The 18,138-nt window shown below is 39.0% G+C and overlaps 1 pseudogene across 1 annotated transcript; it reads right to left on the bottom strand.

Moving 5' to 3' along the window:
• Positions 1-10,009: 10,009 nt before the first annotated feature.
• LOC110287843 lies at positions 10,010-16,969 on the bottom strand (annotated as a pseudogene). Its single transcript, XR_003835863.1, has 4 exons — positions 15,370-16,969; positions 14,708-15,122; positions 13,503-14,536; positions 10,010-10,224 (listed from the first exon to the last, which is right to left on the bottom strand). The product of XR_003835863.1 is annotated as an RNA polymerase II-associated protein 3-like (transcript).
• Between the last annotated feature and the right edge of the window lie 1,169 nt (positions 16,970-18,138).

The following is an 18,138-nucleotide window of genomic DNA, read 5'->3' as shown; positions in this document are numbered from 1 at the left end:
GGAGAGGAGAGGAGAGGAGAGGAGAGGAGAGGAGAGGAGAGAAATGAAAAGAGTCCAGGCTATGTATTCAGAACATCTGTGAATTCAATACAATCCAATCTCCATGCAATGGTGAGGCTGGAGAGTACCAGTTTACCACCCTTTCTCCCAACCTCAGACCTAGGGTTTGATTCTCATCCAATAGAGTATGATATCATTTCCCCCACACTCCCCAGGACAATGCAGGTTCCCTACAAGTTTTTCATCTCTAAATAGCCAGGAAGTCCTCTTCTTCCATGCAGCCCTCCACCTAGATGCAGGATCTGGTTTAAGGAAGATCAGCATATCTATACACTCTCACTAAGGCTTTGATAATAGGCAGGAGGGGGTCAAGTGTAGTGATTGACCTCTGTAACCTCAGTATTTTGGAGTGGGAACCAGGACCATCTTGTATTCCAAGCCAGCTTGGGTTAAGTGGGTGATCCTGGGCCAGCCTAGTCCACATAATGAGTTCCAGGGCAACCAAATCTATACTGTGAGACCCTATCTCAAAATATTAATTAAAAATTTGAAACACTGTCTGAATATAAGAAATAGATAGTCAAAATGTCTCAGTGAACCACAGTGATTTCTGCTAAGTCTGATAACAACATGAGTTCTATCACTGGAACAGCCAAGGTGGAAGGAGACAGGTAACTATGAAATGCTCCCCTCTAACCTCCATACATGTGCCAGGAAACAAGTATAAACAGATAAATGTAATTTTTAATTTTTCCTTTTATTTTATATGTTTAAGTATTTTGACTGCAAATGAACATATCTGGCCACAACATCAGATCCCCCAGAACTAGAGTTATATATAGATATGATCTGCCACATAGGTGCTGAGCATGGAGTACAGTACCCCTGGAAAAGCAGCAAGTGTTTTTAAATGGCAGCACCATCTCTCTAACTCCCAAACAAAATTTAAAAGCCTTCTGAAAGAGACAGTCTATTACATATTCACCTACCCCATCACACCTGATCTAAATCTGTCCTGCTTGCACCAAGACCTCCTGATCTATGAAGATTGTAGTATTTGCTAACTGGAAACAGCTAAGCCAAAGAACTACTTGTGAGGAGGAAGACTGTAGTGCCTAAGGGGCCATAAGAAGACACCAAAAGGGAAGAAGAGGATCCTGGGTGGGAGTCTCATGTAGAGTGTTAGCAATCAGACATCTTCACAGGCCTGTCACAGTGACCTAGTGACAGTAAGATAAGTCATCAGTAGCTGCCAAGAGGTGACACATTTCTGCTGTTGTTAGGAGTAGCATATCTTTCCTATACACATGTTCTAGATATCCTTATAAAAAGGCAGTGTGCCTCTTCCCCAAGCTCTTTCTCCTTCCATATTCACTCAGAGGCAGCCTCTGCATACTCTCTCTCCCAAGAAACCTCCCATGTGAGGTCTGTTGCATGGTGTGACTTTATGGTTTCCATCACTTAAATGATAACACAAAGTACTCAGAAGGAATCAACTTTCACAAAATGATCACAAGCTTTTCCATGTTCAAACTATCCAGTCTACATAAATTAAACTGAATAAAATGATCAAAGTTCCTGAAAACTGAATACACACAACAACTGAATACCTCAGATACAATAGGTAGAGTTAGAGTATTTGCAAAGCACAAAGGATGATGATGATGATCATCATCATCATAACACTGTTATTCCTTCCTTAACCTGTTGGTTTAAGGGCAATAGAAGTCCAAAATGACCAGGGGGATGTCTGAACTCCCAGTTCAATGGAATGTTTGTGGTGACTCCTAGTATGAGAAATCCCCCCAACTGAACCCAAAACTTCTATGCCAGCAGAGCCCAGAGTTTTGGGGGCAGGAAGCAAACATTTTCCTAGAGGGTCACTAGTAGTGATAGCAAGTGTAACTTTTCACCTTTCTACCCCTTTATTCCTGGACCCATGGATCCTGGTGATGGGGCAAACTACCATATGCCAGAGGGTGACACAAAGCATATACTGCCTTCTGCAGAACTATGCCATAGAACTCCATGCTGTAGCCACCTAATTGGCGCAGTAACTGTTTCTTTAAAAGGCCATTCCATCTTTCTATCAGACCAGCTGTTTCAAGATGGCATGGAACATGGTAAGACCAGTGAATTCCATGATTGCGGGCCCACTGTCACACTTCTCTGTCTGTGAAGTGAGTTCCTTGGTCAGAAGCAATACTATGTGGTATACCATGATGATAGATAAGGCATTCTATGGGTCCATGAATAGTAGTTTTGGCAGAAGTATTACATGCAGGAAAGGGCCAATCCATAACTGGAATAAGTATCTACTCCAGTAAGAAAAAAACATTGTCCTTTCCACAGAGGAGGAAGTAGTGAATGTAGTAAACCTGAAACCAGGTTGCTGGCTAATCACCTAGAGGAATGGTGCCATATCTGGGGCTCAGTGTTGGTTTCTGCTGTTGGCAGATCTGGCATTCAGCAGCAGCTGTAGCCAGGTTAGCCTTGGTGAGTGGAAGTCTGTGTTGTTGGGCTCACACCTAACCTCTGTCTTGATCACCATGACCACTTTGTTCATGTGCCCAATGAGCAATGACAAGATGGCTGGGGAGAGAGGCTGAATGTCCACAGAATGAGTCATACTATCCACTTGATTACTGAACTCCTCCTCAGGTAAAGTCACCTTTTGGTGAGCATTTACACAGGACAAAAATATCTCACATCCTTTGCCCATTTGGATAGATCTATTCACATATTTCTTCCCCAGATGACTTTTTCACCAATTTTCCAATCATGATATTTCCAGATCGCTGACCATCCAGCCAATCCATTGGATACAGCCCTTAAGTCAGTAAATAATCATACATCTGGCCATTTTTTCTTCCAAACAAACTGTATTACCATCTCTACTGCCCTAAGTTCTGCCCACTATGAAGGATTTCCTTCACCTGTATCTTTCAGGGTTGTCCTGGAAAGGGGTTGTAATGCTGTAGCTGTCCACTTCTGAGTGTTGCCTGCATAATGTGTAGAGCCATCAGTAAACCAGGTCATAGTCTTCTCTTCTTCAGTCAGTTGATCATAGGGAACACCCCACGAGGCTATAGGTGTATGCTTGGAAACAGATGTCATTGTAACAGGTTTAGAAACCATAGGCATTTGAGCAACTTCTTCATGTAACTTGCTTTTGTCTTCAGGACTTGCTCTGGACAGATCACATATATACCACTTCCTTTTGATAATGGACTGCTGCTCTGCTGTGCTTTATGACTTGGAGGGTTTGATAGTACTCACCTCATGATGAGTCGTTCAGATTGCATAGTAACTTGGTGCCTTATTGTTAAAGCTTCAGTTTACACTAAGACCCAATAGCAGGCCAAGAGCTGTTTTTTTAAAAGGACAATAGTTGTCTGCAGATGATGGTAGAGCCTTGCTCCAAAATTCCAAAGGTCTTTTCTCTGATTCACCTATGGGGGCCTGCCAGAGGCTCCAATCAGCATCTCTATCTGCCTCAGACATCTCAAGTACCATAGGGAATACTGGATTATGTGATCTAAGTGGTAGAGAAACCTGAACAGCAGCCTGGACCTGTTGAAAAGCCTTCTCCTGTTCTAGGACTCACACAAAGCTAGCAGCTCTCTGAGACACTTGGTAAATAGGCCTGAGTAATACACCCATCTGAGATATATGCTGTCTCCAGAATCCAAATAGAACCTATAATCATTGTTCTTCTTTCTTGGTGGTGGGAGGAGTCAGGTGCAATGACTTATATTTCACCTTAGAAGGAATATCTCAGCATGCCCCACACCACTGGACTCCCTAAAAATTTCACTGAGGTAGATGGTCCTTGAATTTTGGTTGGATTTATTTCCCATCCTTTGATACTCATATGTGTTACAAGTGAGTCCAAAGTGGTTGCTACTTCCTGCTCTCTTGGTCCACTCAGCATAATGTCATCAATATAGTGCACCAGTGTAATATTTTGTGGAAGAGACAAATGATCAGGATCCCTTCTAACTAAGTAATGACACAAGGCCAGAGATTTAATATATCCTTGATGCAAAATTGTAAACATATACTGCTGGCTTGCTAACTGAAAGCGAATTGCTTCTGGTAGTCCTTATGGACAGGAACTGAGAAGAAGGCATTTGCCAAATCAATAGCTGTATACCAGGTACCAGGAGATGTGTTAATTTCCTCAAGTTATTAAACTACATCTAGTACAGCAGCTGGAATTGGATTTACTACCTGATTTAGTTTTTGATAGTCAATTGTCATTCTCCATGATCCATCTGTCTTCTTAACTTACCAGGTAGGAGAATTAAAGTGACATGTGTTAGGAACCACCACCTCTGCATATTTCAAGTCAATGATGGTGACAATAATTTCTGCAGTTCCTCCAGGAATACAATACTGTTTTTGATTCACTATTTTCTTTGGCTGAGGCAACTCTAAAGACTTCCATTTAGCCTTTCTAGACATAATAGCCCTCACTCCACAGGTCTGGGAGCCAATGTGAGATTTTTGCCAATTTCTGAGTATACCCATCCCAATTATACATTCTGGAAGTGGGAAAATGACCACAGGATGTGTTCGGAACCTTTTGGACCTATTGTTAGTCAAACATCTATCAAAAACCCATTAATTCCCAGTCCTCCATAAGGCCCTACTTTACCTGAAGGGCCACAATGTTTCTTGGAATCTCCTGGAATCAGTGTCAATTCAGAACCAGTATATAATTGACCCTGAAAAGTATGATAATTTCCTTTCCCCCAGTGTACAATTGCCCTTGTAAAAGGTCATAGGTTCCTCTGGGGAAAAACTGGAGAAAGGCAAACAGCAAAACTTTTAGGTCTCTTATCAAGATCTTTCATCAGGGGAACCTGGCCACCCCTTCAGTTCTGTCCAGGTGATATTTGGTTAAGGAGTGCTGTGGCAGGACCAGCTCAGGGAACAGATGGAAACAGGAATCATTAACCATTTTTACATGTCCCGAGAGCTCTGGGAAGGCAGAAGTGGTTTGCTTCCCTGTGCTCACCAGCATGTTTGCACTCCTGGGAGATCAGCATTCTCCTGATGCTATTTGGTTATGGGGTGCTGTGGCACAGGATCAGTTCTGGGTGCATATGGGAACAGGAAGGCCTATCAAATTATCTTAAGGTGATAGAATACAAATCACAATTACATTTGAAATAAAGTATCCAATAATAATGACTAAACTTGGTTAAACACATATACATTTTGCATTCTCTTAAGCATTCGATAGAAGTAATGTTATCTTGTTCAGTCAATGAACAAGTTTACTGAACTTGTTCAGTAAAATGTTTAGGAAGAACATGCCTAGGTAAACTAAAAATACTCTTGTATACTATACATAACATTGATTTTAAAAAGATATACCAAATTTTAATAAGTTATAAAATTATTAAATTAGATTTAAATATTAAAATTTACATAAATTGTATGATCTTGAATTATTAAAATATTTGCCTTTTTAAATAGAGCCTCTGTATATAGTTCTGGCTAGCCTTGCCATGTAGAACAGGCTGGCCTTGAAATCACAAAGATCTCAAAATAATTTTTTAAAGAGTACATTTTAAAAAATTATCTCTGGCACTCTGGGTGCCAGAGAGGTCCATGCCAGGTCCCCAGGCTGTGTACCTTGTCATTGATCCAGAGCCCACCACATGCAGGGTGTGCACCTCCTTAATCTGGGAGGACCCTTGACAAGCAGACACCTGCAGGTCCATGGTAGGCTCTGAGCCCAATGAGCTGCCTGTCCTCCACTGGCCCCAGTGCTAACAAACCCTGCAGCAAAAGGCTGGATAACATTTTTGCATGCAAATAGTGTCAAGAAGCAATCTGGAATAGGCAACCTAATAATGAATAAAATCAACTTTCAACCAAACGCTTTCAAAAAGTTAAGTAGAACACTTCACATTCAAAGGAAAAATCTACCAAGGTGAACTCTCAATTCTGAACATCTAGGCTCCAAATTCAAAGGCATCTACATTCATAAACGAATATTGACTAAAGCTCAAAGCACATATTGCATCTCACACAGTAATGAGCCCCACTCTCATCAATGGACAGATTATGGAAACAGAAACTAAACAGACAGTGTGAAACTAGCAGAAGTTATGAATCAAATGTATTTAACAGATCCCTATAAGAAATTTCATCATCAAACAAAAGAATATACCTTATTCTCAGCACGTCATGGGACCATCTCCAAAACTGACTATATAATCAGTAAAAGAACAGGCCTCAACAAACACAGGAAGATTGAAATAATCCCATATACCCAATCATATCATCACAGAATAAGGCTACTCTTCAATAACAATAAAAACATCAGAAAGTCCATATACACATAGAAACTGATAACTTGGTCAAGGAAGAAATAAAGAAAGAAACTAAAGACTTTTAGAATTTAATGAAAATAAATACACAACATATCTAAACTTATGGGACACAATCAAAACAGTGCTATGGAGAAAACACATAGATCTTAGTGCCTACAAAAAGAAACTGGAGAGTATATGCTAAGAGTGTAATAGCACACCTGAAATCTCTAGAACAAAAAACAGATACACACAAAAGTAGTAGACTGCAGGAAATAATCAAACTCAGGGCTGATATCAATCAAGTAGAAACAAAAAGTACTATACAAAAAAATCAATAAAACCAGGATCTGGTTCTTTGAAAAAATCAACAAGATAGGCCCATAACCAGACTAACCAGATTGGTCAAAGACAGTATCCAAATAAATAAGATCAGAAATGAAAAGGTAGATATAACAACAGAAAATGAGGAAATTTAAAAAATCATCAGATCCTAGTACAAAAGCCCATACTCAATATAACTCAAACATATGGATGAAATGGACAATTTTTTAAACAGATATTAGGCACCAAAGTTAAATCAGGATCAGATAAACCTTCTAAACAGTCCCATGACTCCTAAGAAACAGAAGCAGTCATTAAAAGTCTTCCAACCAAAAAAAGCCCAGGACCATATGGGTTGAGTTCCAAATTCTATCTGACTACCAATATTCATCAAACTAGTCTACAAAATAGAAACTGAAGAAACACTACACAATTTGTTCTATGAAACCAATTACACTGATACCAAAACACAAAAACCCAACAAAGAAAGAGAACTTCAGATCAATTTCCCATATGTATATCAATGAGCAAATACTCAACTAAATTCTCACAAACTGAATCCAAGAACACATCAAAACAATCATCCATCCTGACCAAGTAGGTTTCATCCCAGGGATGCAAGGATGGTTGAATATACAGAAATCATGAATGTAATCCACTACATTAACGAATTCAATGAAAAAAAAATCCACATGATCATTTCATTAGATGTGGTAAAGGCATTTGGCAAAATTCAGCATCCCTTTCTGTTAAAGTCTTGGAAAGATCAGGAATTCAAGGCCCATATCTAAACATAGCAAAAGCAAATCAGTACCCCAAATCAAACTTAATGGAGAGAAACTTGAAGCCATCCAACTAAAATCAGGGTCTAGACAAGGCTGCCCACTCTCTCCCTGTCTATTTCATGGAATACTTGAATTTCTAGCTAGAGCAATTAGACAACAAAAGGAGGTCAAAGGATGCAAACTGGAAAGGAAGGAGTCAAAATATCTCTATTTGCAGATGATATGATAGCATACTTAAGCAACCCCAAAAACTCCACCAGAGAACTCCTACAGCTGGTAAACAACTTCAACAATATTGCCAGATATAAAATTAAATCAAACAAATCGCTAGCCTTTCTATATTCAAAGGATAAATGGGCTGAGAGAGAAATTAGGGAAGCGACTCCCTTCACAATAGACAATAACAATATAAAATACCTTGGTGTGACTCTAACCAAACAAGGGAATGATACATGACACAAGAACTTCAAGTCCATGAAGAAAGAAATCGAAGATCTCAGAAGATGGAAAGATCTCCCATGCTCATGGGTTGAAAAGAGTAATATAGTAAAAATGCCCATCATCCCAATCCAATCTACAGATTCAATGCAGGCTCTATCAAAATTCCAATGCAATTCTTCATAGAGTTAGAAAGAGTGTTCACATATTCATCTGTATTAACAAAAAGTCCAGGATAACAAAAACTATTCTCAACCATAAAAGAACAGCTAGAGGAATCACCATCCCAGATCTCAAGTTGTACTATAGAGCAATAGTTTTTTTTAAAAAAACCTGCATGGCATTGGTATAGTGACAGGCAGGTAGTTCAGTGGAATAGAATTGAAGATCCAAAAATGAACCTACACACCTATGGTCACTTGATCTTTGACAAAGGAGCTGAAACCATCCAGTGGAAAAAAGACAGCATTTTCAACAAATGGTTCTAGTTTAACTTGCAGTCAAAATGTAGTAGAATGTAACTTGAACCATTCTTACCACCCTGTATAAAGCTCAAGTCCAAGAGGTTCAAGGACCTCCACATAAAACGATATATCCTGGATGTAATAGAAGAGAAAGCGGGGAAAAGCCTCCAACACATGGACACAGGGGAAATTTTCCTGAAGAGAATACCACTGGCTTATGCTCAAAGATCAAGAATAGATAAATGAGACCTCATACAAATGAAAAACTTCTATAAGGCAAAGCATACTGCCAACAGGATAAAAGAGCACCCAACAAATTGGGGAAAGATCTTTACCAGTACTACATCTGATAGTAGGCTAATATCCAATATATACAAAGAATTCAAGAAGTTAGACTCCACAGAACCAAATAACCCTATTAAAAATGGGGTACAGAGCTAAATAGAGAATTGTAACCTGAGGAAAACTGAATGCCTGAGAAGCACCTAAGGAAATGTTAAACATCATTAGCCACCAGGGAAATGCCAATTAAAAAAAAAGGAAACCCTGAGATTCCACCTCACACCAATCAGAATGGCTAAGATCACAAACAACAACTCTGGAATTCAAAAACTCAGATGACAGCAGATGCTGGCATGGATGTGGAGAAAGAAGAAGACTCCTCCATTGCAGATGGGATTTGCAAGCTGGTACAACCACTCTAGAAATCAGTCTAGTAGTTCTTCAGAAAATTGCATTTAGTAATACTTGAGGTCACAGCTATACAACTCCTGGGCATACACCCAGAAAATACTTCAACATGTAACGAGGACACATGCTCCACTAAATTTAGAGCAGCCATGTTTATAGTAGTCAGAAGCTGGACACAACCCGGATATAACCCTCATCAGAGAAGTGTATACAAAAAATGTGATATTTTCACAATGGAATATTACCCATCTATTAAAAAAACTGACTTCATGAAATTCACAGACAAATGGGTGGATCTAGGAAATATCATCCTGTGTGAGGTAAGTCAGTCACAAAAGAACACACATGATATACATTCACTGATAAGTGGATAATGGTCAGCACATATACAGTAATCAAACTGGATGCTATTGTGGATGCAGGGAAGTGCTTGCTGATGGGAGCCTGATATGACTGTCTCCTGAGCAGCTCTGTCAGAACTTTAGATACAGAGGCAGATGCTTGCAATCAACCATTGGATTGAGTGCAGGGTCCCGGATGGAGTAGGAAAAGGAATGGCGAGAGCTTAGGGACTTTGCAGCCCCATGGAGGGGGCAACAGTGTCAACAGTCCAGAGCCCCTGGAGCTCCGTGGGACTGGACTACCAATTAAAGATTACGCATGGAGGGACCCATGGTTCCAATTGCATATGTGGCAGAGGATGGCCTTGTTAGGATCAGAGGGAGGAGAGACCCTTGAGGCTGAGGGTGTTTGATGCCCCAGTGTAGGAGAATGGCAGGGAAGGAAGCTGGGAGTAGGACTCAAAATAGGATCTTTACAGCTGCATGCAACTGCAACTCCCTGGGAACCAATGCACTCTTCTGGCCTCTGAAGTTACTACAAACAGAAGGTATACACACCACCACCACCACCACCACCACCACTACTGTTGCTACTACTAACTAGTATTAGTAACACTAGCTTTAAAAAAGAATCACCCTCACAATTCCACAACAGGATTTATTCTATGACCACATTCAAGATATAGAACAACAGGAACATAAACATCAGTGTTCATATAATATTCAAAAGTTTTGATAACTTATTCCCATAGGAACATGCCTGGAGGAAAACCGACCATTTTTTCCTGGAACACTTTATCGAAGGCTTCAGCTTGGGCTACTGTGAAGTGATTCTTCCAGTCCCCAGTTGTGCCTGTAAAATGTGAAGAAGATACATAGGTGGATTAATAATGGTCATAACACTACTCTGGCTCCTCCCATCATATGCTCTTACCATTTGTTTGATAATGATCACACAGTTAATAAATCAAACTACCATTTTCTGTAGAAACATTCTTAAGCCCTGAAATCATATATACAGTCTTCTCCCTCTGTGGAAATTATGTCCTACCTTTTCTTCTCCCACCCTATATGGCAGATAATCTAACTGAAACAACACTGGATTGACCTTTTTATATATCCAGATTATTCTTGCTTCCCATCAAACCTGTTCCCATCACTATATGCAACTCAACAGTGTTTATCATCTCAATGATCCAAAACAGACTTCAATTGTTATGTCTACATTTTAGTATTTACTTATAGAAGTTCTTCACAGCATGCAAGCAACTTTTAAAGAGTATCTTAAAATAGTTTATACTTATGTTTGTGTAGGTTCTCATGAGTGCTGTGGATACACACAATTATGAGCAGCATTTCATCTGTCTTGATTTTCCCACTAGATACAGGAGACCAAGCTCCTCCCAGCTGAGGACATTACAGGACTTCTGTTTCACTCAGCCATGGTGTACTGTAATGAATAAAGTTCTGTATAATTTCAGCCCCTGTCCTTTGTAGCACTGTCTCTTCTGATCACACACTGGTTTTCACCACTCCATTCCAGAAGATCTTTAGTTTGAGCCTTAGTGATTGTCCAACTGCTCATGCTGTGTTGTATCTTCTTTCATCTCAGAGGTCTACTATCTGTCATATAATTACATCTTGCTCTTTGTCTCCTGATCAATGACACTGTAACCTTCTCTCCCCATCTTTCCTCCATTTACAACCCAGCAGGCTCCATCTTTGCTTTATTTCCAAAGTGTGGCATTGTGATGTATACCATGCATTTCTGCTTTGAGTATACACACAGAGTATGCATCTAATATAATTAAAAAGAACATGTTTTTGAAATTACTAAATGGTTCATTTTGCAAAAAGTGCCAGATATATAGGACATACTCAGTGTGGGATTTTCTTTTACTGAATTCCTGAACAGATGAGAAAGGTATAGGAAGTGATCCTATTTTGCTGAGGGAAAATTATTTTATGAGATGTCACCCAGTGTGGAAGTGATGGTTATGTATTTTAAAGCAAAAAGATTTACAATAAAAACCATGATCTTCTTTATCACTTTACTTTCTTTCTGTATCATCACATAAATTAATTTTAATTCCCCAGAGGGCTGTATTAAAGAAAATATAAAGAATTCATAAATTATAAACCACTGATAGAGCACATTCAAATATTATATACCATTAATTGATATGAATATAAAAGTGTCATCTTATAAGATGGGTACCTATCAGTATCCATTTCTACTCTCAAGTTCCATTTTTCTTTATTATTAGAACATGTTTTCTTATTATTTTCCACACATATGTTGATCCTGATAAGCCAAACCAGATAGATGTTGAACTACAAGAATCTCAACAAATTCAATACAGCTTCCCAATGGAATAAATTAGTCTATTTGAAAAAAACACATCTTTGGAGGTACACACATGGTGTTCTAATCCAGCTAGATGCAAATCCTGTGCACCTTATAGATGTACATGTATTTTCATTTCTTCTTTCCAAAAATCTCTCCAAACTCTTGTGTGTCAGATGTCTGGATAACCCTAATAGGTGGTGTAGATGCTCAGTGTAGGGGAATGCCAGGTCAAGGAGGCAGGAATAGGTGGGTAGGGGAGAACCCTCAAAGAGGCAGGGTAAGAGGGATGTGATAGGGATTTCTGGAGGGTAGACCTGGAAAGGGGATATCATTTGAAATATAAATAAAGAAAATATCCAATAAAATAGAATGAATTTTTAAAAAGAAAGAAAAGGAAATTCCTCACAGTTTTGGATGCTGGAGGTCTCAGGGCATTGTCCAGACCTTTGTGGGATTTTTGTTTTGTTTGTTGGTTTTTTTGTTTGTTTGTTTGTTTTTGGCCTGCAGATGGCAGGCTTCTTCCTCTGTCCTTATGTCACCTTCCTTTTGTGTCTTTGATATCAGTGAAAATGATTAATGGCTCAAGTACTGAGTCCAGTAAACATACATTGTGAAGTAATGAGGGCTGGGGATTTTGAAGTTTTCCAGAAGATATTTCCTACATATGTCTTGATTGCAGCATTGCCTTTACAAAATTCTTGTCAACCAAACAGTGGGTGAATTACCGTAAACATTTCTCTCGTCTGTATTTCCTGCAGTGGTAAATAGGGAATTAGAATGACTACCATTGCTTGTGGAAAACTATTGCTTGGAGGTTAAAACCAGATTCATCTCACCAACTTGAATGATTGAGAATAAAAAATGGCACCAATCTAATAGAGGAATTGGGAAGACAAATATTATCTTTATATATTTTATCTTTCAAAATTGTTTCCAGACATATCCATTTCATCATCCTCTATAATGAAGTAGTGAAGCAAGTGCATAATGAAATTGGTGTCCCGCATCAGTGACCTGGTTTCCAGAGGTATATGGCTTACTAGCTATATGTCACATGAGTAGAAGAAAAATAATCCCCAAATAAAAGTTGTTATCAAATGCAAAAAACCCTATGCTATGTACAAATACTAGGAAACTTAGATTACAAAAGTCTAATGAAGACTGATCAAGTATTTTGATAGAACTATATTATAATTACTGTATATATGTATGTATGCATGCATGTATGTAAGCATGTTTTCTTCCTATCATCTATTCTACATGACAAATTAACAGAGTGTCTTCATTCCTTTTGGTATTTAATAACAGATTTTTATGTTCATACACTGCTTTACATTGCCCAAGTTTTGATTCATTTTAGGAAATCTAAGAGCAGACCACTTCTCTTAGGTGAGAATTTCAGTTCTAGTGCAGAGAAGTAAATATGTCTCCACAGAGTCTGAAGTTCAGGAGTCTGAGGGCTTCTGGCAATAGTCAGAGGCCTTGAGCTTTAGGATACTTTCCAATACCTCATAGAATCATGACTACTTTCCCATTTTATCATTGAATTTATTGGACATGACCATCTCCAATCCCAAGTTCGTCTCCCAGAATAAATCAACTTTGCAGAATGTCTTAAACCCACATCTTCTCCATAAAAACATTTCCCTGTAAAGTCTGCGAGAAGCTATCACTGATGAGCAGTGACTCTCAGTATATTTCCAACAACGACTTAGAGATTCATTGGCACAACAAGCACTTCATAAGTTCTGACATATTCTGAAGCAAGACAATTTCTTTACCTTTTCTCATGAGGTTCAAGCCATTAGTAATCTGATCTTTCTTAACGAGACTATAATTGGACATGTTGTTTTCTTTCATGGCTTGGAAGGAGCTGAACTTGAGGACGAGATACAGCTCATCTGTCCCTAATTTTTTTCCTAGAAAGTCACAGATCTTCTTTATGGTTCCCTTTGTATCCTAAAAGAAGAAAAAGAAATGAAGGTGAAAAAAGAGAGCTCTGAGAGAACTGATGCAAACGGATCTATGGATGGGGATGAGAAAAGAGATGTGAAGAGAGGACATCAGCAAATGAGAGAGCATGAATTAGGTTTGGGCAAGAAAAGGCAATGGAACAGCAGGAGGAAGGACTCACACACAGCATTTATTTATTGAATGGGATCACAATGTGGCTGATCTCTGGTCTCTAAAAGACAGAGGCTGGGGTATCATTTTAGGGAAGAGAAAATATTTGAGACAGGGTCTCATAGAGCCAAGGTTAAAGTTTGCTTTGCAGAGGATAATGACCTTGAATTTCAAACCCTCCTGTCTCCCTGTCCGTATGGCTGAGGACATAGGTGTGTGCCAACACACTCACTAAGTGTACTGAGATTTTTTTCTTTTTCTTTTTTTTTTTTAATTTCATAAAAACTTAGTTTATTTGAAGCATTTCTCACTAGTTAGGCCACAGAGCACTTAGAGTGAATCAGTTGCCATCCAAAAAGAGGAAACTCCTCTCCAGTAAGTTTCACTTTCATAAAAAGCCAAATACTTGATTTCAGTAAGGAAAGAAATGTACACAGAAGCAACAACATCCAATCATGGTCAGCTGCCGTATCTTTTCTTGAGTTCTTCAATAGAATCTTCCTTCAGTTCTGATTTTTCTAAGTGATTGAATAATACATTTGTGAACTTTCTCTCAGGTCCTGACATAAACATCACCGCCATGTCAAACCTTTTCAGTTGAGAAAGTCTTTCTTGGACTTCAAAGATGAGAGTTGGCTTTTCCCTCTTAGTGTAAAAGTCATGTAAAATTGTAATGATTTGATTGAATACACTGGTTTTAGTTTTTTCTGCTTTTTTTTGGGGGGGGGGGTTGAGACAGGGTTTCTCTGTATAGCCCTGGCTGTCCTGGAACTTACTCTGTAGACCAGGCTCTCCTCAAACACAGAAATCTGCCTGCCTCTACCTCCCAAGTGCTGGAATAAAAGGCATACATCACCACTGCCCAGATTCTTGTTTTTTCTGAAGCAACTTGGGATAAAAAGATGGTTCAATATTCTTTAAATACTGATACAGCATCTCTTGGGAACTTCTCAACTGTCTGAAATCAAACTTGAGCTGGAAGTAGTTGGCAGAAAGTGCAGGCAGAACCGCATTGGACAACTGACCTGTCAGCTGCTCTAGCCTCAAAGAGGACTTCTCATTCACAGTCTGACACACATCTTGCTTCAGGTCCACCTGTGCTTGTGGGGCTGAAGTATCCCTGATTGCTTCTATTTTCAATACTTTAGCTCTTGGCATATCCCCTGCAGGCAGAGAGATGCCCTTGTTTGAATTCTTTTTGCTTCCCGTGACCATAGCCGCTGTTACTCGATCGCTCTCAGGGACAGTGGCAGAACTATCTGGTGCATTAACAGTGTCTTTCTTCCTTCCTTCCTTCTTTTCTTTCTTTCCTTCTTTCTTTCCTTCTCTCTTTCTTTCTCTCTTTCTTTCTTTCTTTTTGTTTTGTTTTGTTTTGTTTTGTTTTTTTTGTGAGACAGGGTTTCTCTGTATAGCCCTGGTTATCCTGGAACTCACTTTGTAGACCAGGCTGGCCTCGAACTCAGAAATCTGCCTGCCTCTGCCTCCCGAGTGCTGGGATTAAAGGCGTGCGCCACCATGCTGGACTAACAGTGTCTTTCAAATTGCCAGTTTCTTCAATAAAAACCTTCTTGAGTGCTTTAGGTAACCCAAAATGAGGAGGATTATCTACAGGTTTCACCACACTGTGTCTCAGTGTGGAGTCAAGAAAGACATCACTCCAATGTCCTTTCTCAATTAATTCCTTTTTACTTCTGGAAAGCTCAGTCACTGCTTGTTTATTTCCAGGTTCTAAAGTAAAACAGTTTCAAAATCTTGCTTGGCCTCATTCATCTTTACCAAAAATGTCCTTGCAGTTCCTCTTCTGGCAAACACTATTGAATGTGAACCATTAGTAAGATAGCTTGTGTGCAGTCTCTTTCAGCTTCTTCATATTTCTGAATCTTGAGATGGCCATCACTCTGTTAGCTGGAATTAGGGTGTTGGTGCTGTCTGCTGCTATCCCTCGGGTGTAGCGTTCAGTTGTTTGCTCATATTTCTTGTTTGAAAAAATCCATTGCCCAGGTCTTTATCTGCGATGGCCTTCTGCCTGTCCCGCTGATCTTCAGTGGGTTTTCCTATGCTGCAGCTGGCTTAATCATTGCAGCAACTTCTTTGGGACATGAGTTCTCTTTGGATGTTAAAGCCTGATCAGTTTTCCTAAGTTCTTTTGTTGCTCCAAAGTTGTCTGGTTCCAGTTCTAAGACTTTCTCATAATCTTTTCTGGTGTCTTCCAATTTTTGCCAAGCAAAACCGAGCAGCACTTTGTCTGGTGTAAGCCTTGGTGTGACTCCTGTTTAATGCAATGGCCAAATTACAGTCAGACTTAGCAATAGCAAATTTTTTCAGTCTTAAGTAAGTGGACGCCCTGTTTGTTGTCAACATGGGATTATAGGGATCAATATCCATGCCTTTCATGGAGCATTCAATGGCTTCGTAGTATTTTCCTTCCTTGAAGTACTTATTATCCTTTTCTTTTAAAACAAGAGCTTCGAGAATCTACATGAATGCAGTCTTCTTCTGATTCTGACTCCTGGGACATAGAGACATGGAACGGTGTGGTGCTATCTTCTTTGTTAAGCTCATCAAGAATCCACATCAAGTTTTGCCCAGGCATCGTAATCGAAGGATTTTATTCTTTGTGTGTGTGTGTGTCTGTATTTTGTTCTCTGTTTTTTGTTGTTTGTTTGTTTGTTTTTAAAGAATTTTTAGCTTTACTTTTCTTCTTTTTTTCTAAAATTCCCATTTCCAATAGGAGGTAAATTCTCAGGAATGCCACCTTGTCTTCTCATCTCCAGCTCCTTCTGCTTCATGTCCTCCTCCCAGTGCTATAAGTCCCTCATGAACTCTTGCTGCTCCTCTGCATTGTGCTTCACCTGGAGCTGCAATTCAACTGCCTTACTTGCCAAAGTCATCATGCCCTGCAGAGTCAGCTCAAGGGAGACACATATCACCCTACACCATGGCCGGAGGTCTGCCGAGATTTTTTTTCTTGTTTTTGTTTGTTTGGTTGGTTGGTTGGTTGATTGATTGATTTTTTATAGACAAGGTTTGTCTGTGCAGTCTTGGCTTTCCTGTAACTCATTTTGTAGACCATGCTGACTTCGAACTCAGAGATCTGCCTTCCTCTACTTCCCAAGTTCTGGGATTAAAGACATATGCCACCACTGCCTGGCAGAGATTTTTTTTTTTCTTAAAATAGGGCCTCAATATTTTTTGTCTTGTGCAATAGAAGGTGTTATAGAGACCACTGTACCTCAAGCTCACAGAGACCTGAAATCCATCTATCTGGCTTTTTCCTTCCAAGTTCTGGCATTGAAAGTATGTACAACCATACCTAACCTGGACTGAGACATTTAAAGAAACTTATAGAAATGCTGCTAGACAATGATCAGGTCAAACGAAAACACTTTCACAAAGTCCTCAGCAGAGATTAATGTTTGTGCCAGATAATACTGTTTGCTTTGGCTAACTGAGAGCAATACAGATTTTACAACAGTTTCATAGAACTGTTCTCAATATTTATTACTTGGCAGTATTTCTGAAAGATTGTGTTTTGAGGAAGCATCTCATGTGGGCATCACATTCAAAAATTTTCTGTCTCAGTTCTCTAACTGTTGCAATGATATCTGTATACTAACACAAATAGTTTAATCCTAGGAGACAGCCACTACAAGGCAAAATCTTAGAACACCAAACATTGTGCACTGAATACTAGGCCTCAACTTGTGCCCATGAGCTTTTTTTGATTTAAAACTTTCTTTTACATATTTATTACATTTCCACTAAGTATTCCTTATGAATGCAAACAATCATGACAATAACTGAAAAGAATGTGCTGAATAGTCAGAAAGGAGACTTATGGGAATGTGTACTAGTGTGCATTACCCAGCTAATTAGGGATCCTTTCTAGTGAAAATGGAATTTCATGATGATTAAGTACTAGATTCTGTATTTGAGAAAAATAGAGCGATGAAAGTTTTGTTTTATAACATTTAAAATTTATGCTTCCTTAGCGTTAACATTAAGAGGTCAAATTGTTTTTTAATAATTTCATCTTCATTTTTTGTTTGGTTTACTTCAATATTTTATTAATAATTATTTTTCTCCATCCCTTCAGGGAAGCAGGGAGGCTTACAGGAGTACTTTCCCTTTCCCTCTGCTTTTCTACATTCCATGACCAAGTCTCATTTTTCTTTTTTATTTATTTATTTATTTATTTTTTAATTTTTAATATTTTTATTACATATTTTCCTCAATTACATTTCCAATGCTATCCCAAAAGTCCCCCATAGCGCCCCCCACTTCCCTACCCAC

Source organism: Mus caroli, unplaced genomic scaffold (assembly GCF_900094665.2).
Source record: "Mus caroli unplaced genomic scaffold, CAROLI_EIJ_v1.1 scaffold_16604_1, whole genome shotgun sequence".
NCBI classification, from domain to species: domain Eukaryota; kingdom Metazoa; phylum Chordata; class Mammalia; order Rodentia; family Muridae; genus Mus; species Mus caroli.
The sequence above is the reverse complement of the archived record's forward strand: the minus strand, read 5'-3'. Positions and strand labels throughout refer to the sequence as shown.